Below are 21418 nucleotides of genomic sequence, written 5' to 3'. Positions count from 1 at the left end.
TCTTAGATATTTTTTTTAACATTCTTTTGTCTCTAATATCTATTTATTTTTTATTTTTTTTAAAAACATATATGTTGGGCCCACTTAGCTTGTTTAGCCCGCGGGCCGGGACCGTTTAGCCCGGGACCAAAAGATCCCGGTCCCGGACCGGTCCATACAATAAGTCCGTTTGACCCGTTTAATTTGGGCCAGACCCACTTGGCCCGTTTTTGCCCGGGACCGGCCCACTTGCCAGCCCTAATTTTACCTCAGAAGACGGTAAATTTTAAAAAAAATCATTGAAACTCGAAATTGATGAAAACCATTTTATGAAGACTTTAATTTAGTTTAAACATCAAAATTTTATATTCTGCGTATGAATTATAAAGAGTTTTTATGCTATTACATTAAATTGAATCTACAATAGGTAATTGTCATCAAACTTGATACGGTAATTGAAAAAATAAAATAATAACTTACTATACCGGATTAAACTGTAGTTATAATATAAACTATTTACAATTATAGGGCTTAAACTCTTAAAAATTCGATGAAATGAGTTTGATCTATTCATAATTTTAAAAATCGAATTTCCCATTGTGGAGCTCAGACTTCTAAAGGTAGGTTTGGTAACAGATTTACAAGAAATCTTAATTTTTTGTATATATATATATACACATTTAATATATATTATATACTATATACTATATATATACATCTTATATATAGTATATAAGATGTATATATAGCTTATCGAATATAGCTTATATATATATATACTATATATACTATACTATATATACATCTTATATATAGTATATAAGATGTTAGTATATAAGATGTATATATAGCTTATCGAATATAGCTTATATATATATATACTATATATACTATAAGATATATATATATACTATACTATATATACATCTTATATATAGTATATAAGATGTATATATAGCTTATCGAATATAGCTTATATATATATACTATATATACTATAATATACATATATATATATATATATATATATATATATATATATATATATATATATATATATACTATACTATATATACATCTTATATATAGTATATAAGATGTATATATAGCTTATCAAATATAGCTTATATATATATATACATCTTATATCGATATACTATATATACATCTTATATACTATATATACTCGATATTAAATATTGAATATTAAAATTTAGGATGTTAAATAAAATTTAGGTCACAATTCTATAATAAAATTTATAAAGCATTGCCTTAGATATTTTTTTTAACATCCTTTTGTCTCTAATATCTATTAATTTTTTTTTAAAAAAATATATATGTTGGGCCCAATTAGCTCGTTTAGCCCGCGGGCTGGGACCGTTTAGTCCGGGACCAAATGATCTCGGTCCCGGGCCGGTCCATACAAAAAGCCCGTTTAGACCCGGACCCGTTTGACCCGTTTAATTTTGGCCCGGCCCGGCCCCGAAATCATTTGGACCGGCCCACTAGGCTCGTTTTGGCCCGGGACCGGCCCACTTGCCAGCCCTAGTTTTACCTCAGAAGATGGTAAATTTTGAAAAAAATCATTGAAACTCGAAATTGATGAAAACCATTTTATGAAGACTTTAATTTAGTTTAAACATCAAAATTTTATATTCTGTGTATGAATTATAAAGATTTTTTATACTATTACATTAAATTGAATCTACAATAGGTAATTGTCATCAAACTTGATACGGTAATTGAAAAAATAAAATAATAACTTACTATACCGGATTAAACTGTAGTTATAATATAAACTATTTACAATTATAGGGCTTAAACTCTTAAAAATTCGATGAAATGAGTTTGATCTATTCATAATTTTAAAAATCGAATTTCCCATTGTGGAGCTCAGACTTCTAAAGGTAGGTTTGGTAACAGATTTACAAGAAATCTTAATTTTTTGTATATATATATATACACATTTAATATATATTCTATACTATTTAATATATATTCTATACTATACTATACTATACTATATATACATCTTATATGTAGTATATAAGATGTATATATAGCTTATCGAATATAGCTTTTATATATATATATATATATATTATACATTTAATATATATACTATACTATACTAAATATACACCTTATATATAGTATATAAGATGTATATATAGCTTATCGAATATAGCTTATATATATATACTATACTATATATACATCTTATATATAGTATATAAGATGTATATATAGCTTATCGAATATAGCTTATATATATATATACTATACTATATATACATCTTATATATAGTATATAAGATGTATATATAACTTATCGAATATAGCTTTTATATATATATATATATATATATATATATATATATATATATATATATATATCTTATATCGATATACTATATATACATCTTATATACTATATATACTCGATATTAAATATTGAATATTAAAATTTAGGATGCTAAATAAAATTTAGGTCACAATTCTATAATAAAATTTACAAAGCATTGCCTTAGATATTTTTTTTAACATCCTTTTGTCTCTAATATCTATTTAATTTTTTTAAAAAAATATATATATGTTGGGCCCAATTAGCTCGTTTAGCCCGGGACCAAACGATCTCGGTCCCGGGCCGGTCCATACAAAAAGTCCGTTTAGACCCGGGCCCGTTTGACCCGTTTAATTTTGACCCGGCCCGACCCGGCCCCGAAATCATTTGGACCGGCCCACTTGGCCCGTTTTGACCCGGGACCGACCCACTTGCCAGCCCTAGTTTTACCTCAGAAGATGGTAAATTTTGAAAAAAATCATTGAAACTCGAAATTGATGAAAACCATTTTATGAAGACTTTAATTTAGTTTAAACATCAAAATTTTATATTCTGTGTATGAATTATAAAGATTTTTTATACTATTACATTAAATTGAATCTACAATAGGTAATTGTCATCAAACTTGATACGGTAATTGAAAAAATAAAATAATAACTTACTATACCGGATTAAACTGTAGTTATAATATAAACTATTTACAATTATAGGGCTTAAACTCTTAAAAATTCGATGAAATGAGTTTGATCTATTCATAATTTTAAAATCGAATTTCCCATTGTAGAGCTCAGACTTCTAAAGGTAGGTTTGGTAACAGATTTACAAGAAATCCCAATTTTGGGAAGAGAAAAAAGAAAACGCGGTTTTGGGGGCAGAGTTATAGGGCAGAGCGTGATCCTCACATCCATCAAGCAAGCGCGTGAAAGCTGTAATATGCCAAAACAATCGTGCGCCCCCGTGCCTTTGAGTCAACAGTCAATAAATTCCCATTAGCACAAATGCTCCTTATAATCCACTCCGCTAGTATTTTGAAGCTTTCAACCATATTGAATCTTCTCCTTGGCAGTTGGCACATTTCCATGTTGCTATAATTTCAATAATAATAATCATATAATATATATTTAGAGAGAGAACAATACAATAATCATATAATATATATTTAGAGAGAGAGAAGAATAGAATGATGGAAGAAAAGAAGAGAAGAGAGAGATAATAGGGGAGGAGACGAGCAGAGCACGCATCCTTATGGGACTTTGACAACAAAAGATCAACCTAAACTTTTGCAATTCGGAAATTATCTGTCTGCATAGATAAGCCTTTCCCACCTTCTTATTTACTTCATCAATCATATCCATTTAGTTGTACGCATGCATAATACCTATTTCTTGTCTCTTTGTAAGAATTCTCAAGTAGGTGGGGTGGGTTGGTTCTGTTCTTTTCTGGGAATTTTGTTCAGACAATCAAATTAAGATGATGATAATGGAAGGGATGATGGAGAGAGGAGTATTGGAAGATATAATAAGAAGGCTGTTGGAAGGGAAGGGAGGGAAACAGGTTCAGCTTTCTGAGTCTGAGATCCGCCAGCTTTGTATCAACGCTCGCCAGATTTTCCTCTCTCAACCCAATCTTCTCCAACTCCGTGCCCCCGTCAGGATTTGTGGTACCTCCCCTTTCTTTTTTGTTTTTTCCCTTGTGTAGATGGGGAATTGAAAAGCTTTATTGATGATAAACATTGTTCAACGTCTAACATAAATAAAAGGTTCTTTTTCTCAGCGATTTTATGAATCTAAACATGTTACTTTATTTGTCAAAAAAACAAACAGAGAAAGCTTGATTCTTTTGTTCTTTCTTGATTAAGAAAAAGATCTCCTTTCTCAATTGCCTCCTGATTTCTGTCGGTGGAAATTGAGGATTCTGCTAAAGCTGATGTCTACAATGGGTACTTAGCTGAACTTGGTAGTTAGATTTTGGCTTGCTAATATTTGTTTCCATGTGCAAAAATTAGGGGGTGATCAGATAGCTGTAGCCTGAGAATTAGAGCAAGAGGTGCTCTCCTGCTTTTGAGTGGGATGATCATTCTCATTTTCTGCAAGAAATCAGGGACATATTCATATTAGAATTGTCAACATGAGCAAGTAAAGAATTCTTTATTGTTCTAAAACCTAAGTTTGAAGTATGTAGAGAGTTACTTCATTTACTTTTGCCAGGTAATTTGTGGTTAAATGGATGTGTTTTAGATGCTAACTAATAGACATCAATTGCAAATTTGAATATCCGTGAAATGTATGATCGTCTCATTTGTTTTCTGTACCTTTTGATGCTCTTTATGATTCCTTAGCTATCGGATTTCTTTCTGACAGTGATATCTATGCTTTTAGAGAGCAATTTTGTTTTTGAAACTACCTTGCTTCCGAAGAGGTCGTGATAGTTGACTGCATTTACTGCGTAATAGCTCATATGTTTATTTTTGCCCGGTGCCATTTTTACAGGTGACATACATGGGCAATACCAAGATAGTTTAAGACTTTTTGAGTATGGTAGCTATCCTCCTGCTGCACACTACCTGTTTCTTGGGGATTATGTAGATCGAGGCAAGCAGAGTTCGGAAACAATATGTTTGCTATTGGCTTACAAAATAAGGTACCCTGATAAGATCTTCCTTCTTAGGGGAAATCATGAAGACGCAAAAATCAACAGGGTATATGGATTTTACGATGAGTGTAAAAGGAGATTCAATGTCCGGCTATGGAAGATATTCACGGACTGCTTTAATTGTTTGCCTGTTGCTGCACTTATAGATGAAAAGATCCTTTGCATGCATGGTGGTCTTTCTCCAGAGCTAAAAAATTTGGATCAAATAAATGAAATTCAGCGGCCAGCTGAGATTCCAGATAGCGGCTTGCTCTGTGATCTGTTATGGTCTGATCCTGACTATAGAATTAAGGGTTGGTCAGAAAGTGATCGAGGTGTTTCATGTACTTTTGGACTTGATGTAGTTGCCGAATATTTGGCAAAGAATGACTTAGACCTCATCTGTTGAGGCCATCAGGTATGCCATATTCAATAACATAAAAATAAAAAATTTATGTTAAAGATTTAAATATGAAAATGTTCTTGAGGCAAGTACCATCTCCTACTTTAGCGTTGCATTCCAAAAAGAGAAACATAAATATTTTAGGATCAGTTAAGTGCTTTTCCAGGATTCTTGTCTGTTGTGAAGCACATTAATGATTAAACCACCTCTCAAATTTTTCATCATAGAGTTGATATAATATGTTGCTCATTTCCAGATAGTGTATTATCATTTCTGATTCATTGACTCCAAAAGAACAATTATTGAGATTTGTACTTGCACATTACTGGATCAATAGTATTGTGATTCAAATTTATCCTCTAACATGTTTACATAAATCCACTAGATATTTGGCTTTCAGCCCAAAAATTGCCCGTTTGCTTAGATTTGTTGTGTTAAAAGTTAGATAAAATAATTTTTATGAATGAGATGGAGAGATGATATTCTTGTAATAGTCTCTATCTATAGACTGTAGTAGTAAATGTTATTCCTCTTCTCGTGTTTTTTCTCGTACACTATGATGATTTTCCACGTCAATGGCTTGTCCTCTTTTCTTTCTAGTTGTCTCTATTTTTGACTTTCTTGTGTGCATGCTTTGACAAGCAATTTATTTCTTTTGAAGAGATTCTGGATGACTGTCGTTATCGGTGCCCTTAAATTTGAAAAATGATACTCTTCAAGTCTTATACTTGATGAAAGCCGGATTCTTATACTAAACTTTTGTTTTAGGTGGTGGAGGATGGATATGAATTCTTTGCTAAGCGAAGACTTGTGACAATATTTTCTGCTCCCAACTATGGCGGGGAATTTGACAATGCAGGTGCTTTATTGAGTGTCGATGAGCAACTAGTATGTTCTTTTGAAATATTAAAACCGGTGTTATCTAGCAGTTCAAAGTTACCTCTTAAGAAGGTATACCTTTAGATTTTCCACACTTGCCTACTATATTACTCATGATTTTGACGTGCAAGAGTGGCTTGTATGTTCTTTTTCCCTCCTCCAAATCCTTTCTAACTTGAAGATTCTACAAGATAACTTCACTGATTGTTATTTTTGTTATTTTTTGATTTGGGTAGCCACCAAAGGTTGGAGCGATTTGATTCAGTAGAAAGTGTAGATGAAGATTTATCCAGTAAATAGTTAAGCCTGCCAAGCATTATTCTTGATTCCTTTGTTCGTGGGCGAGCTTTTCATGTTCAAGGCCATCCTACTCAGCCCATTCTAAAAGTGGATGTGGCTTTGAAGCTTGCAGACAGGTCATGAGAATCTGCAAACTACAACATAAGATGTTTTCTGATGATCCTGAGACGCTTCAGTTGGTAACTTTAGATATTTTTTGTTTCTGCCTGTATTGACTAGCATTCAGAATTTGACATTGCTGATTGGGAATGAGTAACTTTAGTGTCCGTTAGGCTACAAGTTCTGTAAGATTGTAAGCTTTATTTTGATGATAATATAACCATTTTGTGGCTGCAATGACAACTTTCTGGCGGATGGTGAGGATTGTTCTGTTATCAGGTCAGCCAGAGAACATTCACTCTCCTGCCAACCCCGCTGCTTCAGTTAACGGGCGGGGAGCACTAGATTGGTTTCGACCTTACATGGAGCTGTTACTCGAGCTTCTCTTTTATGTTCTTTGGAACCAACTCCTGATCTGCACTAACTCTTTTACCAAAATTCGTCTGCTTTCCTATAAATCTAATAATACAGAGATGACTCCTGTCAGATAGTCCTTAAGCACATCCAGAAACATATCACACGTACAAATAATTGGTTTTATTTCTTTTTCTTTGTCTTTGTTCAATTAGGCAGTACCCGGATTAGATGGTACTCACTTGACTATTCCACTGGGTGCCTTCATCATTTTCCAAGTACAAGTATCAGGTAATTTTATCTACCAAGGTGTAGACACGCGAAGATATCACCTTCTTTTTTCCCCTCCTAGCTCACCTTTGAACCCTTGTCTTCTATGATTTTCAATTCTAACTTCATTGATCCACTTGGGCCACCTCTGGGCGTAAATTTTTTGTTTTGTATGGTAGAAATAAAAATATAAAAATGTATGCACTATGGCATGGTTACTCTATCAAAACTTGATGTTCGGTCTGTGGGGTCCATCCCCATAAATGAAACAAAGAAAAAAGAAGATTGTGGGGTTCATCCCCATAATGAAGAAGAAAACAATTGTGGGATTCATCCCTATAATGAAGAAGAAAAATCTGCAAGATGCCAAAATTTGTGGTAGGCACCGAAACGCACCAAAACACGTTTTTGACCAAAATTGATTTTGGTTCTTCCTATAAATAGAATCCTTCAGCTTCTCATTTTAACACACCAATCTCAGAGGAAAAATATATCTGAGAGTTAGATAGAAAGAGTGAGGTTTCACAGACAGGGTATAAGAAAATAGTCTGTGAGAAAAATAGAGAGTGAGCGATATTGTAGTGAGGTGGGAATATCAAAAGAGGGTTATTTCTTTTTAGTGTTGTAGTAGTCTTTGGAGTATTTTACTCGGACTTTCAAAGTGTAAAATTCCTTGCTATAGTGATATCAGTTGCTCCTTTCGGGGACATGATTTTTTCCCTTATTCAAAAGGGTTTTTCCACGTCAAAATCTTGGTATCGTTGTCACTTTTTTATTCTTGTTCATTACCGTATCTCGGTTCTACGTTATTATTCCATTTTTATTACTGTGAATATTATTTCTTAGGGGGTTTATTCCCAAAAACTGGTATCAGAGCATATGTTCTGCTCGTTCATAGAAATACTATTCATTATCGGTAATACTACACTCGGTGAAAAATAAAAATGTCCGGAGTAAAGTACGAGGTACCAAAATTCAATGGATATAACGATGTCTCAACATGGCAAAGAAGGATGAGGGATCTACTTATCCAACAAGGATTACACAAGGTACTTGATGCTGATGCCAAAAAGCCTGATACCATGAAAGCTAAGGATTGGGCTGACTTGGATGAAAGGGATGCTAGTACAATCAGGTTGCACTTATCAGATGATGTGGTAAATAATATCAGATATGAAGACATCGCACGTGGAATTTGGACAAGGTTGGAAAGCCTATACATGTCCAAAACGCTAACAAATAAATTGTACCTGAAGAAGCAATTATACGCCCTACACATGGGTGAAGGTATGAATTTTTTGTCACATTTAAATGTGTTTAACAAACTAATCACACAGCTCTCCAACCTCGGAGTGAAAATCGAGGAAGAAGATAAATTCATCTTGCTATTGAACTCGTTGCCATCTTCGTACGATAATTTGGCAATAACCATCCTGCACGGTAAGACTACCATTGAGTTGAAAAACATCACATCGACTCTCTACTCAATGAGAAGATGAGAAAGAAGCCTGAAAATCAAGGACGGACTCTCATCACAGAAGGTAGAGGCAGGAGTTATCAAAGGAGTTCGAGCAACTATGGTAGATCTGGAGCTCGTGGGAAGTCTAAGAACCGATCCAAATCAAGAGCTAGAAATTGCTACAATTGTGATCAACCAGGTCACTTCAAAAGAGATTGCCCAAATCAAAGGAAGGTAAAGGTGAAACTAGTGGCCAGAAGAATAACGACAACACAGCCGCCATGGTGCAAAACAATGATAATGTTGTCCTCTTTATAAACGAGGAAGAGAACTACATGCACTTATCAGGTCCAGAGTCAGAATGAGTGGTTGATACAACAACATCTTACCATGCCACACCGGTAAGAGATCTTTTTTGCAGATATGTAGCAGATGATTTCGGCACTTTGAGAATGGGTAACACAAGTTACTCAAAGATTGCGGGGATCAGTGACATTTGTACAAGACAAATGTCGGATGCACATTGGTTCTAAAGGACGTGCAACATGCACCTGATTTGCGGATGAACTTGATCTTGGGAATTGCTTTAGACCGAGATGGATACGAGAACTATTTTGCAAATCAAAAGTGGAGACTTACCAAGGGATCAATGGTGATTGCAAAGGGAGTTGCTCGTGGCACGTTGTACAGGACAAATGCAGAAATATGCCAAGGTGAATTGAACACGGCATAAGATGAGATTTCTGCAGATTTGTGGTACAAAAGGATGGGTCATACGAGCGAGAAAGGATTGCAGATTCTTACAAGGAAATCACTCATTTCTTATGCTAAAGGTACAACGGTAAAACCTTGTGACTACTGTTTATTTGGTAAGCAACATAGTGTCTCATTTCAGACATTGTCTGGAAGAAAATTGAATATAATGAATTTGGTATATTCTGATATTTGTGGTCCAATAAAAATTGAATCGATGGGCGGTAACAAATATTTTGTTACTTTTATTGATGATGCTTCACGAAAATTATGGGTTTATATTTTGAAAAATAAAGATCAGGTGTTTCAAGTTTTTCAGAAATTTCATGTTATGGTGGAAAAGGAGACATGCCAAAAGCTAAAGTGTCTCTGAAGTGACAATGGAGGTGAGTACACTTCAAGGGAATTTGAAGAGTACTGTTCGAGCCATAGGATCAGACATGAAAAGATAGTTCCTGGAACCCCACAACACAATGGCGTAGCCGAAAGGATGAACCACGCCATTGTGGAGAAGGTGAGAAGCATACTCAGAATGGATAAACTGCCTAAGTCATTCTGGGGTGAAGCAGTTCAGACAGCCTGTTACCTGATCAATAGGAGTCCATCGGTTTCGTTGGCGTTTGAAATCCCAGAGAGAGTTTGGACCAATAAGGAGGTGTCCTACTCGCATCTGAAGGTGTTCAGTTGTAGAGCTTTTACATATGTACCAAAGGAGTAGAGAACAAAGTTGGATGATAAATATGTTCCCTGCATATTCATCGGATATGGAGATGAAGAGTTCGGATACAGATTGTGAGATCCGGTAAAGAAGAAGGTCATCAGAAGCAGAGATGTAGTCTTCCGAGAAAGTGAAGTTGGAACTGCTGATGATATGCCAGAGAAGGCCAAGAATGGTATAATTCCTAACCTTGTTACTATTCCTTCTACTTCTAACAATCTCACAAGTGCAGAAAGTAGGACCGACGAGGTTGCCGAGCAGGAGGGAGCAACCTGGTGAGGTTATTGAGCAGGGGGCAACTTGATGATGATGTCTAGTAAGTGAAGCACACCACTTAGGGAGAAGAACAACCTCAACCTCTGAGGAAATCAGAAAGGCCAAGGGTAGAGTCGTGCAGGTACCCTGCCACAGAGTATGTCCTCATCAGTGATGAGGGGGAGCCAGAAAGTCTTAAGGAGGTGATGTCCCATCCAGAAAAGAACCAATGGATGAAAGCCATGCAAGAAAAGATGGAATTTCCAGAAAAATGGCACGTACAAGCTGGTTGAACTTCCAAAGGGAAAAAAAACCACTCAAATGCAAATGGGTCTTTAAACTCAAGAGAGATGGAAATGGCAAGCTGGTCAGATACAAAGCTCGATTGGTGGTAAAAGGCTTCGAACAGAAGAAAGGTATTGATTTTGACGAAATTTTCTCACCTATTGTTAAAATGACTTCTATTCGAACAATTTTGAGCTTAGCAACTAGCCTAAATCTTGAAGTGGAGCAGTTGGATGTGAAATCTGTATTTTTTATGGAGATTTGGAAAAGGAGATTTATATAGAGCAACCAGAAGGATTTGAAGTAGCTGGAAAGAAATACATAGTGTGCAAATTGAATAAGAGTCTTTATGGATTAAAGCAGGCACCAAGGCAGTGGTACATGAAGTTTGACTCATTCATGAAAAGTCAAACATACACAAAGACTTATTCTGATCCATGTGTATACTTCAAAAGATTTTCTGAGAATAACTTTATTATATTGTTATTGTATGTGGATGACATGTTAATTGTAGAAAAAGATGAGGGGTTGATTGCAAAGTTAAGGGAGATTTGTCCAAGTCATTTGATATGAAAGACTTGGGCCCAGCACAACAAATTCTGGGTATGAAGATAGTTTGAGAGTGAACAAGCAGAAAGTTGTGGCTGTCTCAGGAGAAGTACATTGAACATGTACTGGAACGCTTCAACATGAAGAATGCTAAGCCAGTCAGCACACCTCTTGCTAGTCATCTAAAGTTAAGCAAGAAGATGTGTCCTACAACAATAGAGGAAAAGGAAAGCATGACCAAAGTTCCTTATTCCTCTGCCGTTGGAAGTTTGATGTATTCAATGGAGTGCACTAGACCTGATATTGCTCACGCAGTTGGTGTTGTCAACATGTTTCTTGAAAATCCTGAAAAAGAACACTGGGAAGCAGTCAAGTGGATACTCAGGTACCTGAGAGGTACCACGGGAGATTGTTTGTGCTTTGTAGAATCTGATCCAATCTTGAAGGGCTATACAGATGCTGATATGGCAGGTGACATTGATAACAGAAAATTCACTACTGGATATTTGTTTACATTTTCAGGGGGAGCTATATCATGGCAGTCGAGGTTGCAAAAGTGTGTCGCACTCTCTACAACTGAAGCGGAGTATATTGTCGCTACTGAAGCTGGCAAGGAGATGATATGGTTGAAACGGTTCCTTCAAGAGCTTGGATTGCATCAGAAAGAGTATGTCGTCGATTGTGACAGTCAAAGTGCAAAGAACTTGTCGGCATGCACTCAAGCTAGAAGTTCGGTGTTGCCTCCTTCAGGTGAATGAGTCCGGAGGGGGAGATTTGTGGGGTCCATTCTCATAAATAAAATAAAGAAAAAAGGAGATTGTGGGGTCCATCCCCATAATGAAGAAGAAAAAGATTGTGGGATCCATCCCCATAATGAAGAAGAAAAATCTGCAAGATGCCAAAATTGGTGCTAGGCACCGAAACGCACCGAAACACGTTTTGACCAAAATTGATTTTATTTCTTCCTATAAATAGAAACCTTCAGCTTCTCATTTTAATACACCAATCTCAGAGGAAAAATATATCTGCGAGTTAGACAGAAAGAGTGAGGTTTTACAGACAGGGTATAAAAAAATAGTCGGTGAGAAAAATAGAGAGTGAGCGATATTGTAGTGAGGTGGGAATATCAAAAGAGAGTTATTTCTTTTGAGTGTTGTAGTGATATTTGAAGTATTTTACTCGCACCTGCAAAGTATAAAATTCTTTGTTATAGTGATATCAATTGCTACTCTCGGGGCCGTGGTTTTTTCCCTTATTCAAAAGGGTTTTTCCACGTAAAAATCTTGATGTCGTTGTCACTCTTTTATTCTTGTTAATTACCGTATCTCAGTGCTACGTTATTATTCCGCTTTTATTACCGTAAATATTATTTCTGCGGGGGTTTATTCCCAACACGGTCAGGCAGACATAAATCCCTCCATTCTTCCTCCATATGAAGTTCCATACGCGAAAATCAGCATTGTATCACTTCCAAAGCCAAGTGTAAATGAGCAGCAAAACTCAAATCATTCTCTTTTACCCAATCATCTAATACTTAGAAGTCATATGCTGTTTTCATGGCCGTCCCATCGGACTATTCAAGTTGTCGTGCGCTTAGCAATACTATTCTCAAAAGTTCACGCAGCTGAATTTCTCTTTAGTTAAACTTTCAGCTTCCAAAAGCTTATCGTGTCGTCTCGTCCGCTGCTGCCTGCAGGAGGTCTTCATGTTAATGTCTCCTTGAACCCCATCTTCAGGTATCCAGATTTTCCTAATTTAAGTATTGGGAAGAGTATGTCAATTGTCAAGAACAAAGGCTTTAATAAAAAGGAGATGTAGATAAAGCAAAAGGAAAAAAGGAGCATCTATTTGTTTGAATAGAAGAGTTTGGAGTACACACCAAATTAAAGCTAAGAGCAAAACATCAAGAGAGAAACATAAGAGTTTGCACATATATATTTAAATACGCACCCGCATCTATAAAACCATGTCCTTTGAGTTCTCTCTCTCACACACTCACACATAGCACCATGCGCTTTCAGCAAAAGAACTCAATCTGCAGCAAGATAAGAGCAAAAGATCGAGAGATAATAGAGTTACATCAAAATTTTCATTGCTGGTTTTTTTTTTTGTAACTGACAGTAACAAGTAGTTAGCCTATACTCTGGTAACAAGTTGGCTAAAATATGTCTTGTGATTCGGTACAAGCCGACACTAGTTGTACTGAGCTGATATATCTATCTTTCACTTCCCTTTCTGCTTCCGTGACTCTAGAGATTTCATACTCAAGAATTGTGTTTGATTAGTTTCAATTTCTACTTTTGCTTCTGAAGAATATCAAATCAATGTGATCATTACATCCTAGGTACTTGTGAACAGACGGAGGCAACTTTCCCCAACCCAATCTCGACAAAGAGAACTACACGTATCACAACTCAAAGCCCCCATAACGAAAAATAAGTCGATTCCAATGTTTTTAAATCACTAGAAGCTTTTTAGTGGCCACAAAACCGGCAATAAAATTAGGCCTAATTTAATCCAGCAAAGGATAAGGGATAAAAGTTTGACTCAAGGAAAAAATGATCCTTTATCTTATGATCTTTTGACAGTATGCAGAGAGTATCAAAGTTTCCAATATATTGGTGACAATTAAGCAAACTAAACATCAAACATCTATTATGTTAGTAGTTTGATCTTATCCTTCCATACATGATACACCCACTTTTACACTCATAAACAAAAGGAAAGAAAAGTAAATATAGTGTAAAGTGGATCGAACTTCTTAGTATTTCTGACAGAAACATCCGTTATCAATATATAAATATTGTTAAAGATTGTTTCTAACCGAAGTGTCTTTAAAAAGAGCTGCCAAAAATTTAGAGGCAGTACCCTTTGAGACGGAAAAGTCGTATCAAAACTCTGTGCTGACACATTCAGTCGCATTCCATTACAAAATTTGTCTAATACATTCTTTATAAGAAAAGTACTGTACTTTGTGATCGAAAAATTCTTTTAGAATGTGTGCACTTCAGTTGAGCAGATTATGCACTAAGCTCTCGTTATATTCATAAAAGGATCGGATTGTTAAGAATATTCTTTAATGATACTACACATTATTGCTTTCTTTCTAAATTAGGCTCCATATTAATGTTATTATATTTAGTTTTCTTTAAATTTAAGAGTAATGACGGACCCAAAATTTTTACCAAACGGATTCAAACATATGAAGAAGTAGTGTACAAAGAAATAAATTTTGCACATTAAAAAAGAAGAAGTAAAACGTGCAGCTTAGATATACTTCTTTCAGATTATAGTTTCATAAAAGGGAAAAAAAAGAAATAAAAAACGTGTAGGTTTCCGTTTCCTAATGAATATAGAAATATTACCGCCAACATATTTTCCGACCGAATTTCCCTCCTAAAGGGCTGCAAGTCGAGCCAAACTTGAATGCCAAAGACCAAAAGGTCTTTGCACACGGAGGCAACAATCCCACAGGGAGTCCGGGCCCTCATGGAGGCCACACTTTGCCAGAAAGAACACATGTTGCACAGCTGGGTAGGACCCTAGCCAGCCAGGACAATCATGGAGGCAACTATCTGCCAGCAAAGGCATGTGCTGCACAGCTGGGTAGGACCACAGCCTGTCTGGGCAATCATGGAGGCAACTATCACCCAGCAAGAACTGGGGCACAACAGCTGGACAGGACCATTGGCACATGGGCTGCCAACACAATCATGGAGATCACATGATGCCAGCATAAAGCAGTGCTACACAGCTGGACGGGTCCACTGCCAGCAACTCTGCAGTGGACATTCATTGTATATATAGACATGCTTAGGCCTTGTTAGAAGGCATATCTCATACACTTGTATCTCCTCTTTTGTATATCAAGTAAATCCGAAAATTGGCCTTGGACTCCCAATCTTTGTGTGTCTTTCAGTTCATTATCTTCCAACATTTAAGTTTGTGTGATTGCTTTGGTTCAAGCACGACATTGTGCTTATTTCTTGGGTAGAACTGAAGCAAGAGTAGCATACATGCTATCTTGCTGTCCGCACGTAGCTCTTAGAAAATGGTCTCGTGACAAGTGGTATCGGAGCAAAAGGTTATTACCATGGCAACTGATGGAGATAATGTTACCTTAGACAACATTCGTCGGAGAGACGAATCACCAACAAGGAGACTGAAACCAAAGAAGAGAGGGACGAGCAAAGTGCGAGATCCCGCCATAGCCGTAATAAGTGAGGTGCCAGCTTTTGTGCTACCCCCACAACAGGTTGGCCGTGGTGAAGATTGTGAGGCTTCTGCCTTAAATATTTTAGACGTGAGAAAGGATCTCACCGAGGCTGGTTTAGCTGTATTAAACTGGCGTATTGAAGTTGTTGAACACAACTTCTGCTCACTTGATTCTACTGCCCTAGATGAGCTAGGAGACGTCAAAGAGACGTTAGATCAAGTGTTCAAGGAGCACATGGATGGACTAACCAACCTTGAGCTTAAACTGGCCGAGGCTGTATCATCGTTGCATAAGGAAGTTGAAACCCTAAAGCAACAACTGTAGGCAGCAAGGTTAGCTGGTGGCACTGGACATGTAACAGTGCGTGAAACCAAAATCGAGGGCCCAAAACCGAAGGAGTTTAGGGGCGAACGAAATGCTCAAGATGTAGAGAACTTCATCTGGAAGATGGAAGACTACTTTGAGCACCTCAGCATCGTTGATGAGGCTGCCAAGATCCGGGCAGCAATGATGTATCTAGCCGACACCGCTATGCTGTGGTGGAGGAGGAAGAAAGAAGACATGGAGAAGGGAACTTGCTCCATCAAGAGCTGGGAACAGTTCAAGTTCGAACTAAAGCGCCAGTTCTACCCCTAAAATATTGTCAATGAGGCACGTAGGAAGTTGAGAGAGTTAGGACAAACAACTTCCATTAGAGTACGTGAAGGAATTCACTAAACTCATCCTGCAGATTCCGAGCATTGCAAGCAATGACTTGCTATTCACTTTCATAGATGGCCTTCAAAACTGGGCCAAACAGGAATTGCAGCGGCGTCAAGTCCAAGACGTCGATGAAGCTATCACGGTGGATAAGTCCTTAAATGATTATAGGACAAAAGCCAAGAAGGCAAAGGACACCAACTTCAAACCTGGTGGAGACCATGGATATCGGGACAAGGGCAAGCAAGTTGCTACCCCTGACCGCAATTCCAACGAAGAAGGCAACAAGGTGTCTCATTGGCATGACCGGTATCACCAAAGGAAGAAGGAAGTTGGTCCCCGCAAAGGTTATTACATCTGCAAGGACCCTAGTTATGGCTATAAGGATTTTCCTTCTCTGAAGAAACTCGGTGCCTTAATTGCGGCCTAGTGGAGGCTAATAGAGGAGAGAGTCCAAGCTGATGAATAAGCAGGGGAAGCAGTTCAACAACAACCGGGCATAGATCATCTTGGCAACATGATACTGGGCGCGGTAGTAGCCAAAACTCCTGCTTTGAAGCTAGGTGCCTAAGGGAAGCATGACATTGCCAAACTAGTTCACTCGTTAGGCAACGATGTGATTGGCAAAGAGCCCCGATCGAGGGAGATAGGATCCCTGTTTGTGGATGCAAGATTGAACAAACAGTCTGTCCGTATCATAGTGGACACCGGCGCGACACACACCTTTGTGTCCGAAGCAAAGGCTAAGTCATTTGGCCTTGTGTTTGGTCCAAGCAGTTCCGTGCTGAAGACCGTAAATGCCAATCCCACCAACGTGAAAGGAGTTGCCTGCAATGTGCAGCTCAACTTAGGAGCTTAGTAGGGAAATGTGAGTTTCTTTGTCGCTCCCCTGGATGTATTTGATATGGTCCTGGGGATGGTCTATTAGGATGAAGTGAAGGCCTTCATCTGCCCATATCTTAACAAGATCTACATTTATGACCCGAAGGGTCAATGTGTGGTACCGACAGTTCGGGTGCCGCAAGTTGTGAGTCAATTATCCATGATGCAAATCGTGAAAGGCTTCAAGGAGGAAGAAGCCACAGTTTTGGCAGCCGAGACAACGACAAAGGAGGACAAGTGTAACGACCCGACCGGTCGTTTTGAGAATTTAAGTCTCATTCGGTGGCATAAGGTCTTGAGAAGCTTTGTATTATGTGTATTGACTTGCGTGCGTGGTTGAATTCAGTTACCGGATGATTCAGAGTCAAATCGGAAGAAGGACGCAAGTTTTGAAAGCTTAAGTCTTAGGATTTTGACCGTAGTTAAAACTGTGTGAAGACGACTCCGGAATGGAGTTCCGTTAGTTCTGTTAGCTCCGTTGGGTTATTTTGGACTTAGGGGCGTGTCCGGACTATAAATTTGAGGTCTGTAGCTGATTTAGGCTTGAAATGGCGAAAGTCGAATTTTTTGGAGATTTTAATTGGAAGTGGACTTTTTGATATCGGGGTCGGATTTTAATTCCGGAAGCTGGCGTAGGTCCGTAATGTTGAATATGACTTGTGTGCAAAATGTGAGGTCAATCGGACATGGTTTGATAGGTTTCGGTATCGGTTATAGAAATTTGAAATTTCAAGTTCATTAAGTTGAATTGGAGGGTGATTCGTATTTTAGTATTGTTTGAAGTGATTTGAGGACTCTACTAAGTTCGTATGGTGTTATAGGACTGGTTGGTATATTTGGTTGAGGTCCCGGGGTCTCGGGTGAGGTTCAGATGCTTAACGGATCGAACTTTGGACTTGTGTAATTGCTGAAGCTTTCAAGCTTCTAGTGTAATCGCACCTACGGTGGGGTGGCCGCATGTGCGGACATGCACGTGCGAGAGGCGAAGCGCAGAAGCGGGATTTAGGAGATGGCCAGGGGTCGCAGGTGCGAGAGAATTTCCGCATCTGCGAGCCCGCAGATGCGCTTAAAGTTCCGCAGATGCGGAGAGTAAGCTGGAGGGGTAGTCCGCAGTAGCAGACTTTTGTTCGCAAGCACGCACTCGCAGGTGTGGCCATTTGATCACAGAAGCGGACCCATATGTGTAAGTCAAGTCCGCACATGTGATGGATTTTCCGCAAGTGCGACTATGGGTCCGCAGGTGCGAGATCACTGGGCAGAAAAGGGAAAATTACGAGGGTTTGATCTCATTTTCACTTTGGGGTTTTGAGAGCTCGGAGTTAGGCGATAATTTGAAGGATTTTCAGAGGAAGCTATTGGGTAAGGATTCTTAACTCATTTATGGTTATATTCCACTAATATATAGTTGATTTCATTATTTAATTAAGGAATTTGGTTGAGAAATGTGGGGAAAATGGGAGAAGTTCTTCAACTAAGTTTTTGAGTTTAGATTGGGATTTTGATATCGAATTTGGATAATTTTGGTGCGAGTGAACTCGTGGTTGATTGAGTGTCCGTATTTTGTGACTTTTACCCTATTCCGAGACGTGGGTCTGGGTCGACTTTTTAGGATGATTTTCAAAATTTTTGTTAAATCTTGATTTCATTAATTAGATTAGTCTATTATAGTTGTATTTATGATATGTAATTGTTTTTGGCAGGATTTGGGCCATTCGGAGTCAGATAATCAAGAAAAGGGCATTTTTACGGATTGATTGAGTTTGGTTCAAGGTAAGTATCTTTGCCTAACTTCGTGGGGGGGGGGGGGACTACCCCTTAGGATTTGAGTCTTCTATGCTAATTGTAGCCCGTGTATGCGAGGTGACGAGTATGTGCCAAGACGTATTTGTGGAAAATTGACCTTTTAGGGTTCTTAGGTCCTTGTATTCACTAAATATGCAGTTGTTCTCGTTATGATTACGTTTCTTAATTACCAGTTTCACTTCTACCTGCTTTAATTAGAATTAATTGCTTCATGATCCACTCTTGTTGTTCATTTAATTCATATGTGCCTTAACTGAAATTGTTATCTCCTCTATTGCCATGTTGTCTTTTCCCTAACTACATATCTTTATTTGAATTTATAATTATCTCTTCTGTAATTGTTCATCCTTAATTGAGGCTATGATTATATTTATACTGCTTATCCTTAATTGAAGTTGTTGTGACTCTTTCGTATTTGCCCAACCTTAAAAGAAGTTTAGATATCCTATATCTTAGATGACTTATCCTTATTTGAAATTATTCGACTTGTGTTAGCTCTCATGTTGTTGAACTGTACATTATGGGACTGTTGTTACCTATTATTTCCTTCCCTATTGAATTTTTCTTACTATGACTAGCATTCTCTATTGTGGCTACCCCTTGTGAATTAGTTCCTCCGTTCCTTTGAGTTCTGAAATTTCTGAGTTGACTTATTTGTCGTACCCTTGTATTACTGCCATTGTTGCTGTTGTACTTATTGTGGCGAGGCATGAAGTTTCTTCCGTGCGGTTGTTGTTATTGTGATGCACGAGGTTTCTACCGTGCGGTTGTTGTTATAGGGTTGCACGAGGTTTCTGCCATGCTATTGTTACTATTGATATTTGCACATGCGGCGTGACAAGGCTGGATATATATATATATATATGTGGGTTGCACATATGGCGAGACAAGGTGGGAACATTATTATGCACATGTGGCGAGACAAGACGGGCATTTACTTTACTATTGCACACGTGGCGAGACAAGGTGGGCTATGTCAGGGATTGATTTGTGATGACTTGTGATGGCCTGGTGGCATCGTTGTTGTTGATGTTTGTGTAGTGGTACACTTACCCATGTGAGCTTTATCTTGTGAAAAGTTATGAGAAAATATTCTACGTGTTGTCCATTTCTTTTTCTATACTTACTAGCTGGCATGAACCATGTTAGGACACTTACACAAGCATACACGTAGTTGAGCACTCTTATCGGTTAAGAGGTTTTCTTAATATTTCTGAGTATAGATGCCCACCCTTGTTTACATGCCTTCTATGTGAGAATGACTCTATTTGGCACGTGAGTCGTCAATGCGGTTATGAAGTGTAATGAGGGCACAGGATGCCAAGTGTTAGGGTTCAGGTATTGGGAACCGTGAGTTATGAATAGTATGAGGTTCGGTACCTTGTGGAGTTTATTGACTAAAACCTGGTGTGAAAGTGGTCGTTTTGTGGAGTTGTTACTTGTCCTTTCTTTATCTGTGATTATCGGATTACCGGTGATAGTTGTTGTTTTCCTTCCTTATTGCAATTACCGTATTATTTTCCAATTCGCGTCGCCTTTATGTAGATATCATACTCTGTTGTTCCTATACTTATACTTGTTCAGGTTATTTAGTCCAGTAGGTGTCTTGACTGTTTCTCGTCACTACTCCACTGAGGTTAGTCTGATACTTGCTGGGTACCGCCGTGGTGTACTCATACTACACTTCTGCACATTTTTGTGCAGATCCAGATATTTCGAAGTTAGTTGATCATTAGCTAGTTGTGCAGATTGTTGTTGTGGAGACTCAAGGTAAATCCGCTATTGTGTTCGCAGGCTTCGGAGTCACCTTCCTATTTTGTATTCACACTGCTTTACCTATTTCCAAACAGTTGTATTTAGAAATTGGTAGCAAAACTCTGTAGAGCTTATGACTTGTACTACCGGTTTTGGGAATTGTAAATTTTATAGAGATTTCCATTTCAAAAATTATTAGATGTTATTTAATTATTGTTGTTATTCAGTAAATGTTAGGCTTACCTAGTCCCTAAGACTAGGTGCCATCACGATACCCAACGGAGGAAAAAATTGGATCGTAATAAGTTGGTATCAGAGCCCTAGGTTCATAGGTGTTACGAGTCATAAGCGGGTTTAGTAGAGTCTGGCGGATCGGTGAGGAGACGTCTGTACTTATCTTTGAGAGGCTACAGAACTATTAGGACAGTTTCACTTCCTTTATTCCTATCGTGCGAGTTTATTTATCTTGAAGTTTGAAGCTTTTATCATTTCATTCTCTCACAGATGGTGAGGACACGAGCTACAGTTACTGATGACTCTGCTCCCGGAGTAAATGTCACTAGGGGAGGAGGCAGAGGCTGAAGAGGAGCACACGCCGCAACTAGAGCATCCACCAGAGTAGTAGTTGAGGATCCGCCAGTAGCTCCGGTTGGGGGACATGTACTGGAGGCGACTGTTGTTACCCCCGGACTTCAGGAGACCTTAGCATAGTTCCTAAGCATGTTTGGTACATTGGCTCAGACGGGGTTGATTCCGGTTACTCCAGCAATTTCACATACTGGGGA

The 21418-nt window shown here is 38.0% G+C and overlaps 1 long non-coding RNA gene and 1 pseudogene across 1 annotated transcript; both read left to right on the top strand.

Moving 5' to 3' along the window:
- Positions 1-3460: 3460 nt before the first annotated feature.
- LOC104104608 (serine/threonine-protein phosphatase PP1 isozyme 9-like) lies at positions 3461-6872 on the top strand (annotated as a pseudogene).
- A 5555-nt stretch (positions 6873-12427) lies between these two features.
- On the top strand, positions 12428-20843 carry LOC138903751 (uncharacterized). The gene is made up of 3 exons (XR_011413144.1): positions 12428-12637; positions 14527-18845; positions 20583-20843. It is a non-coding gene; the product is annotated as an uncharacterized lncRNA (long non-coding RNA).
- Positions 20844-21418: the final 575 nt, after the last annotated feature.

The sequence above is a fragment of the Nicotiana tomentosiformis genome, chromosome 12 (assembly GCF_000390325.3).
Source record: "Nicotiana tomentosiformis chromosome 12, ASM39032v3, whole genome shotgun sequence".
In the NCBI taxonomy this organism is placed as follows: Eukaryota; Viridiplantae; Streptophyta; class Magnoliopsida; order Solanales; family Solanaceae; genus Nicotiana; species Nicotiana tomentosiformis.
This window is presented reverse-complemented; position numbering and strand designations above follow the sequence as displayed.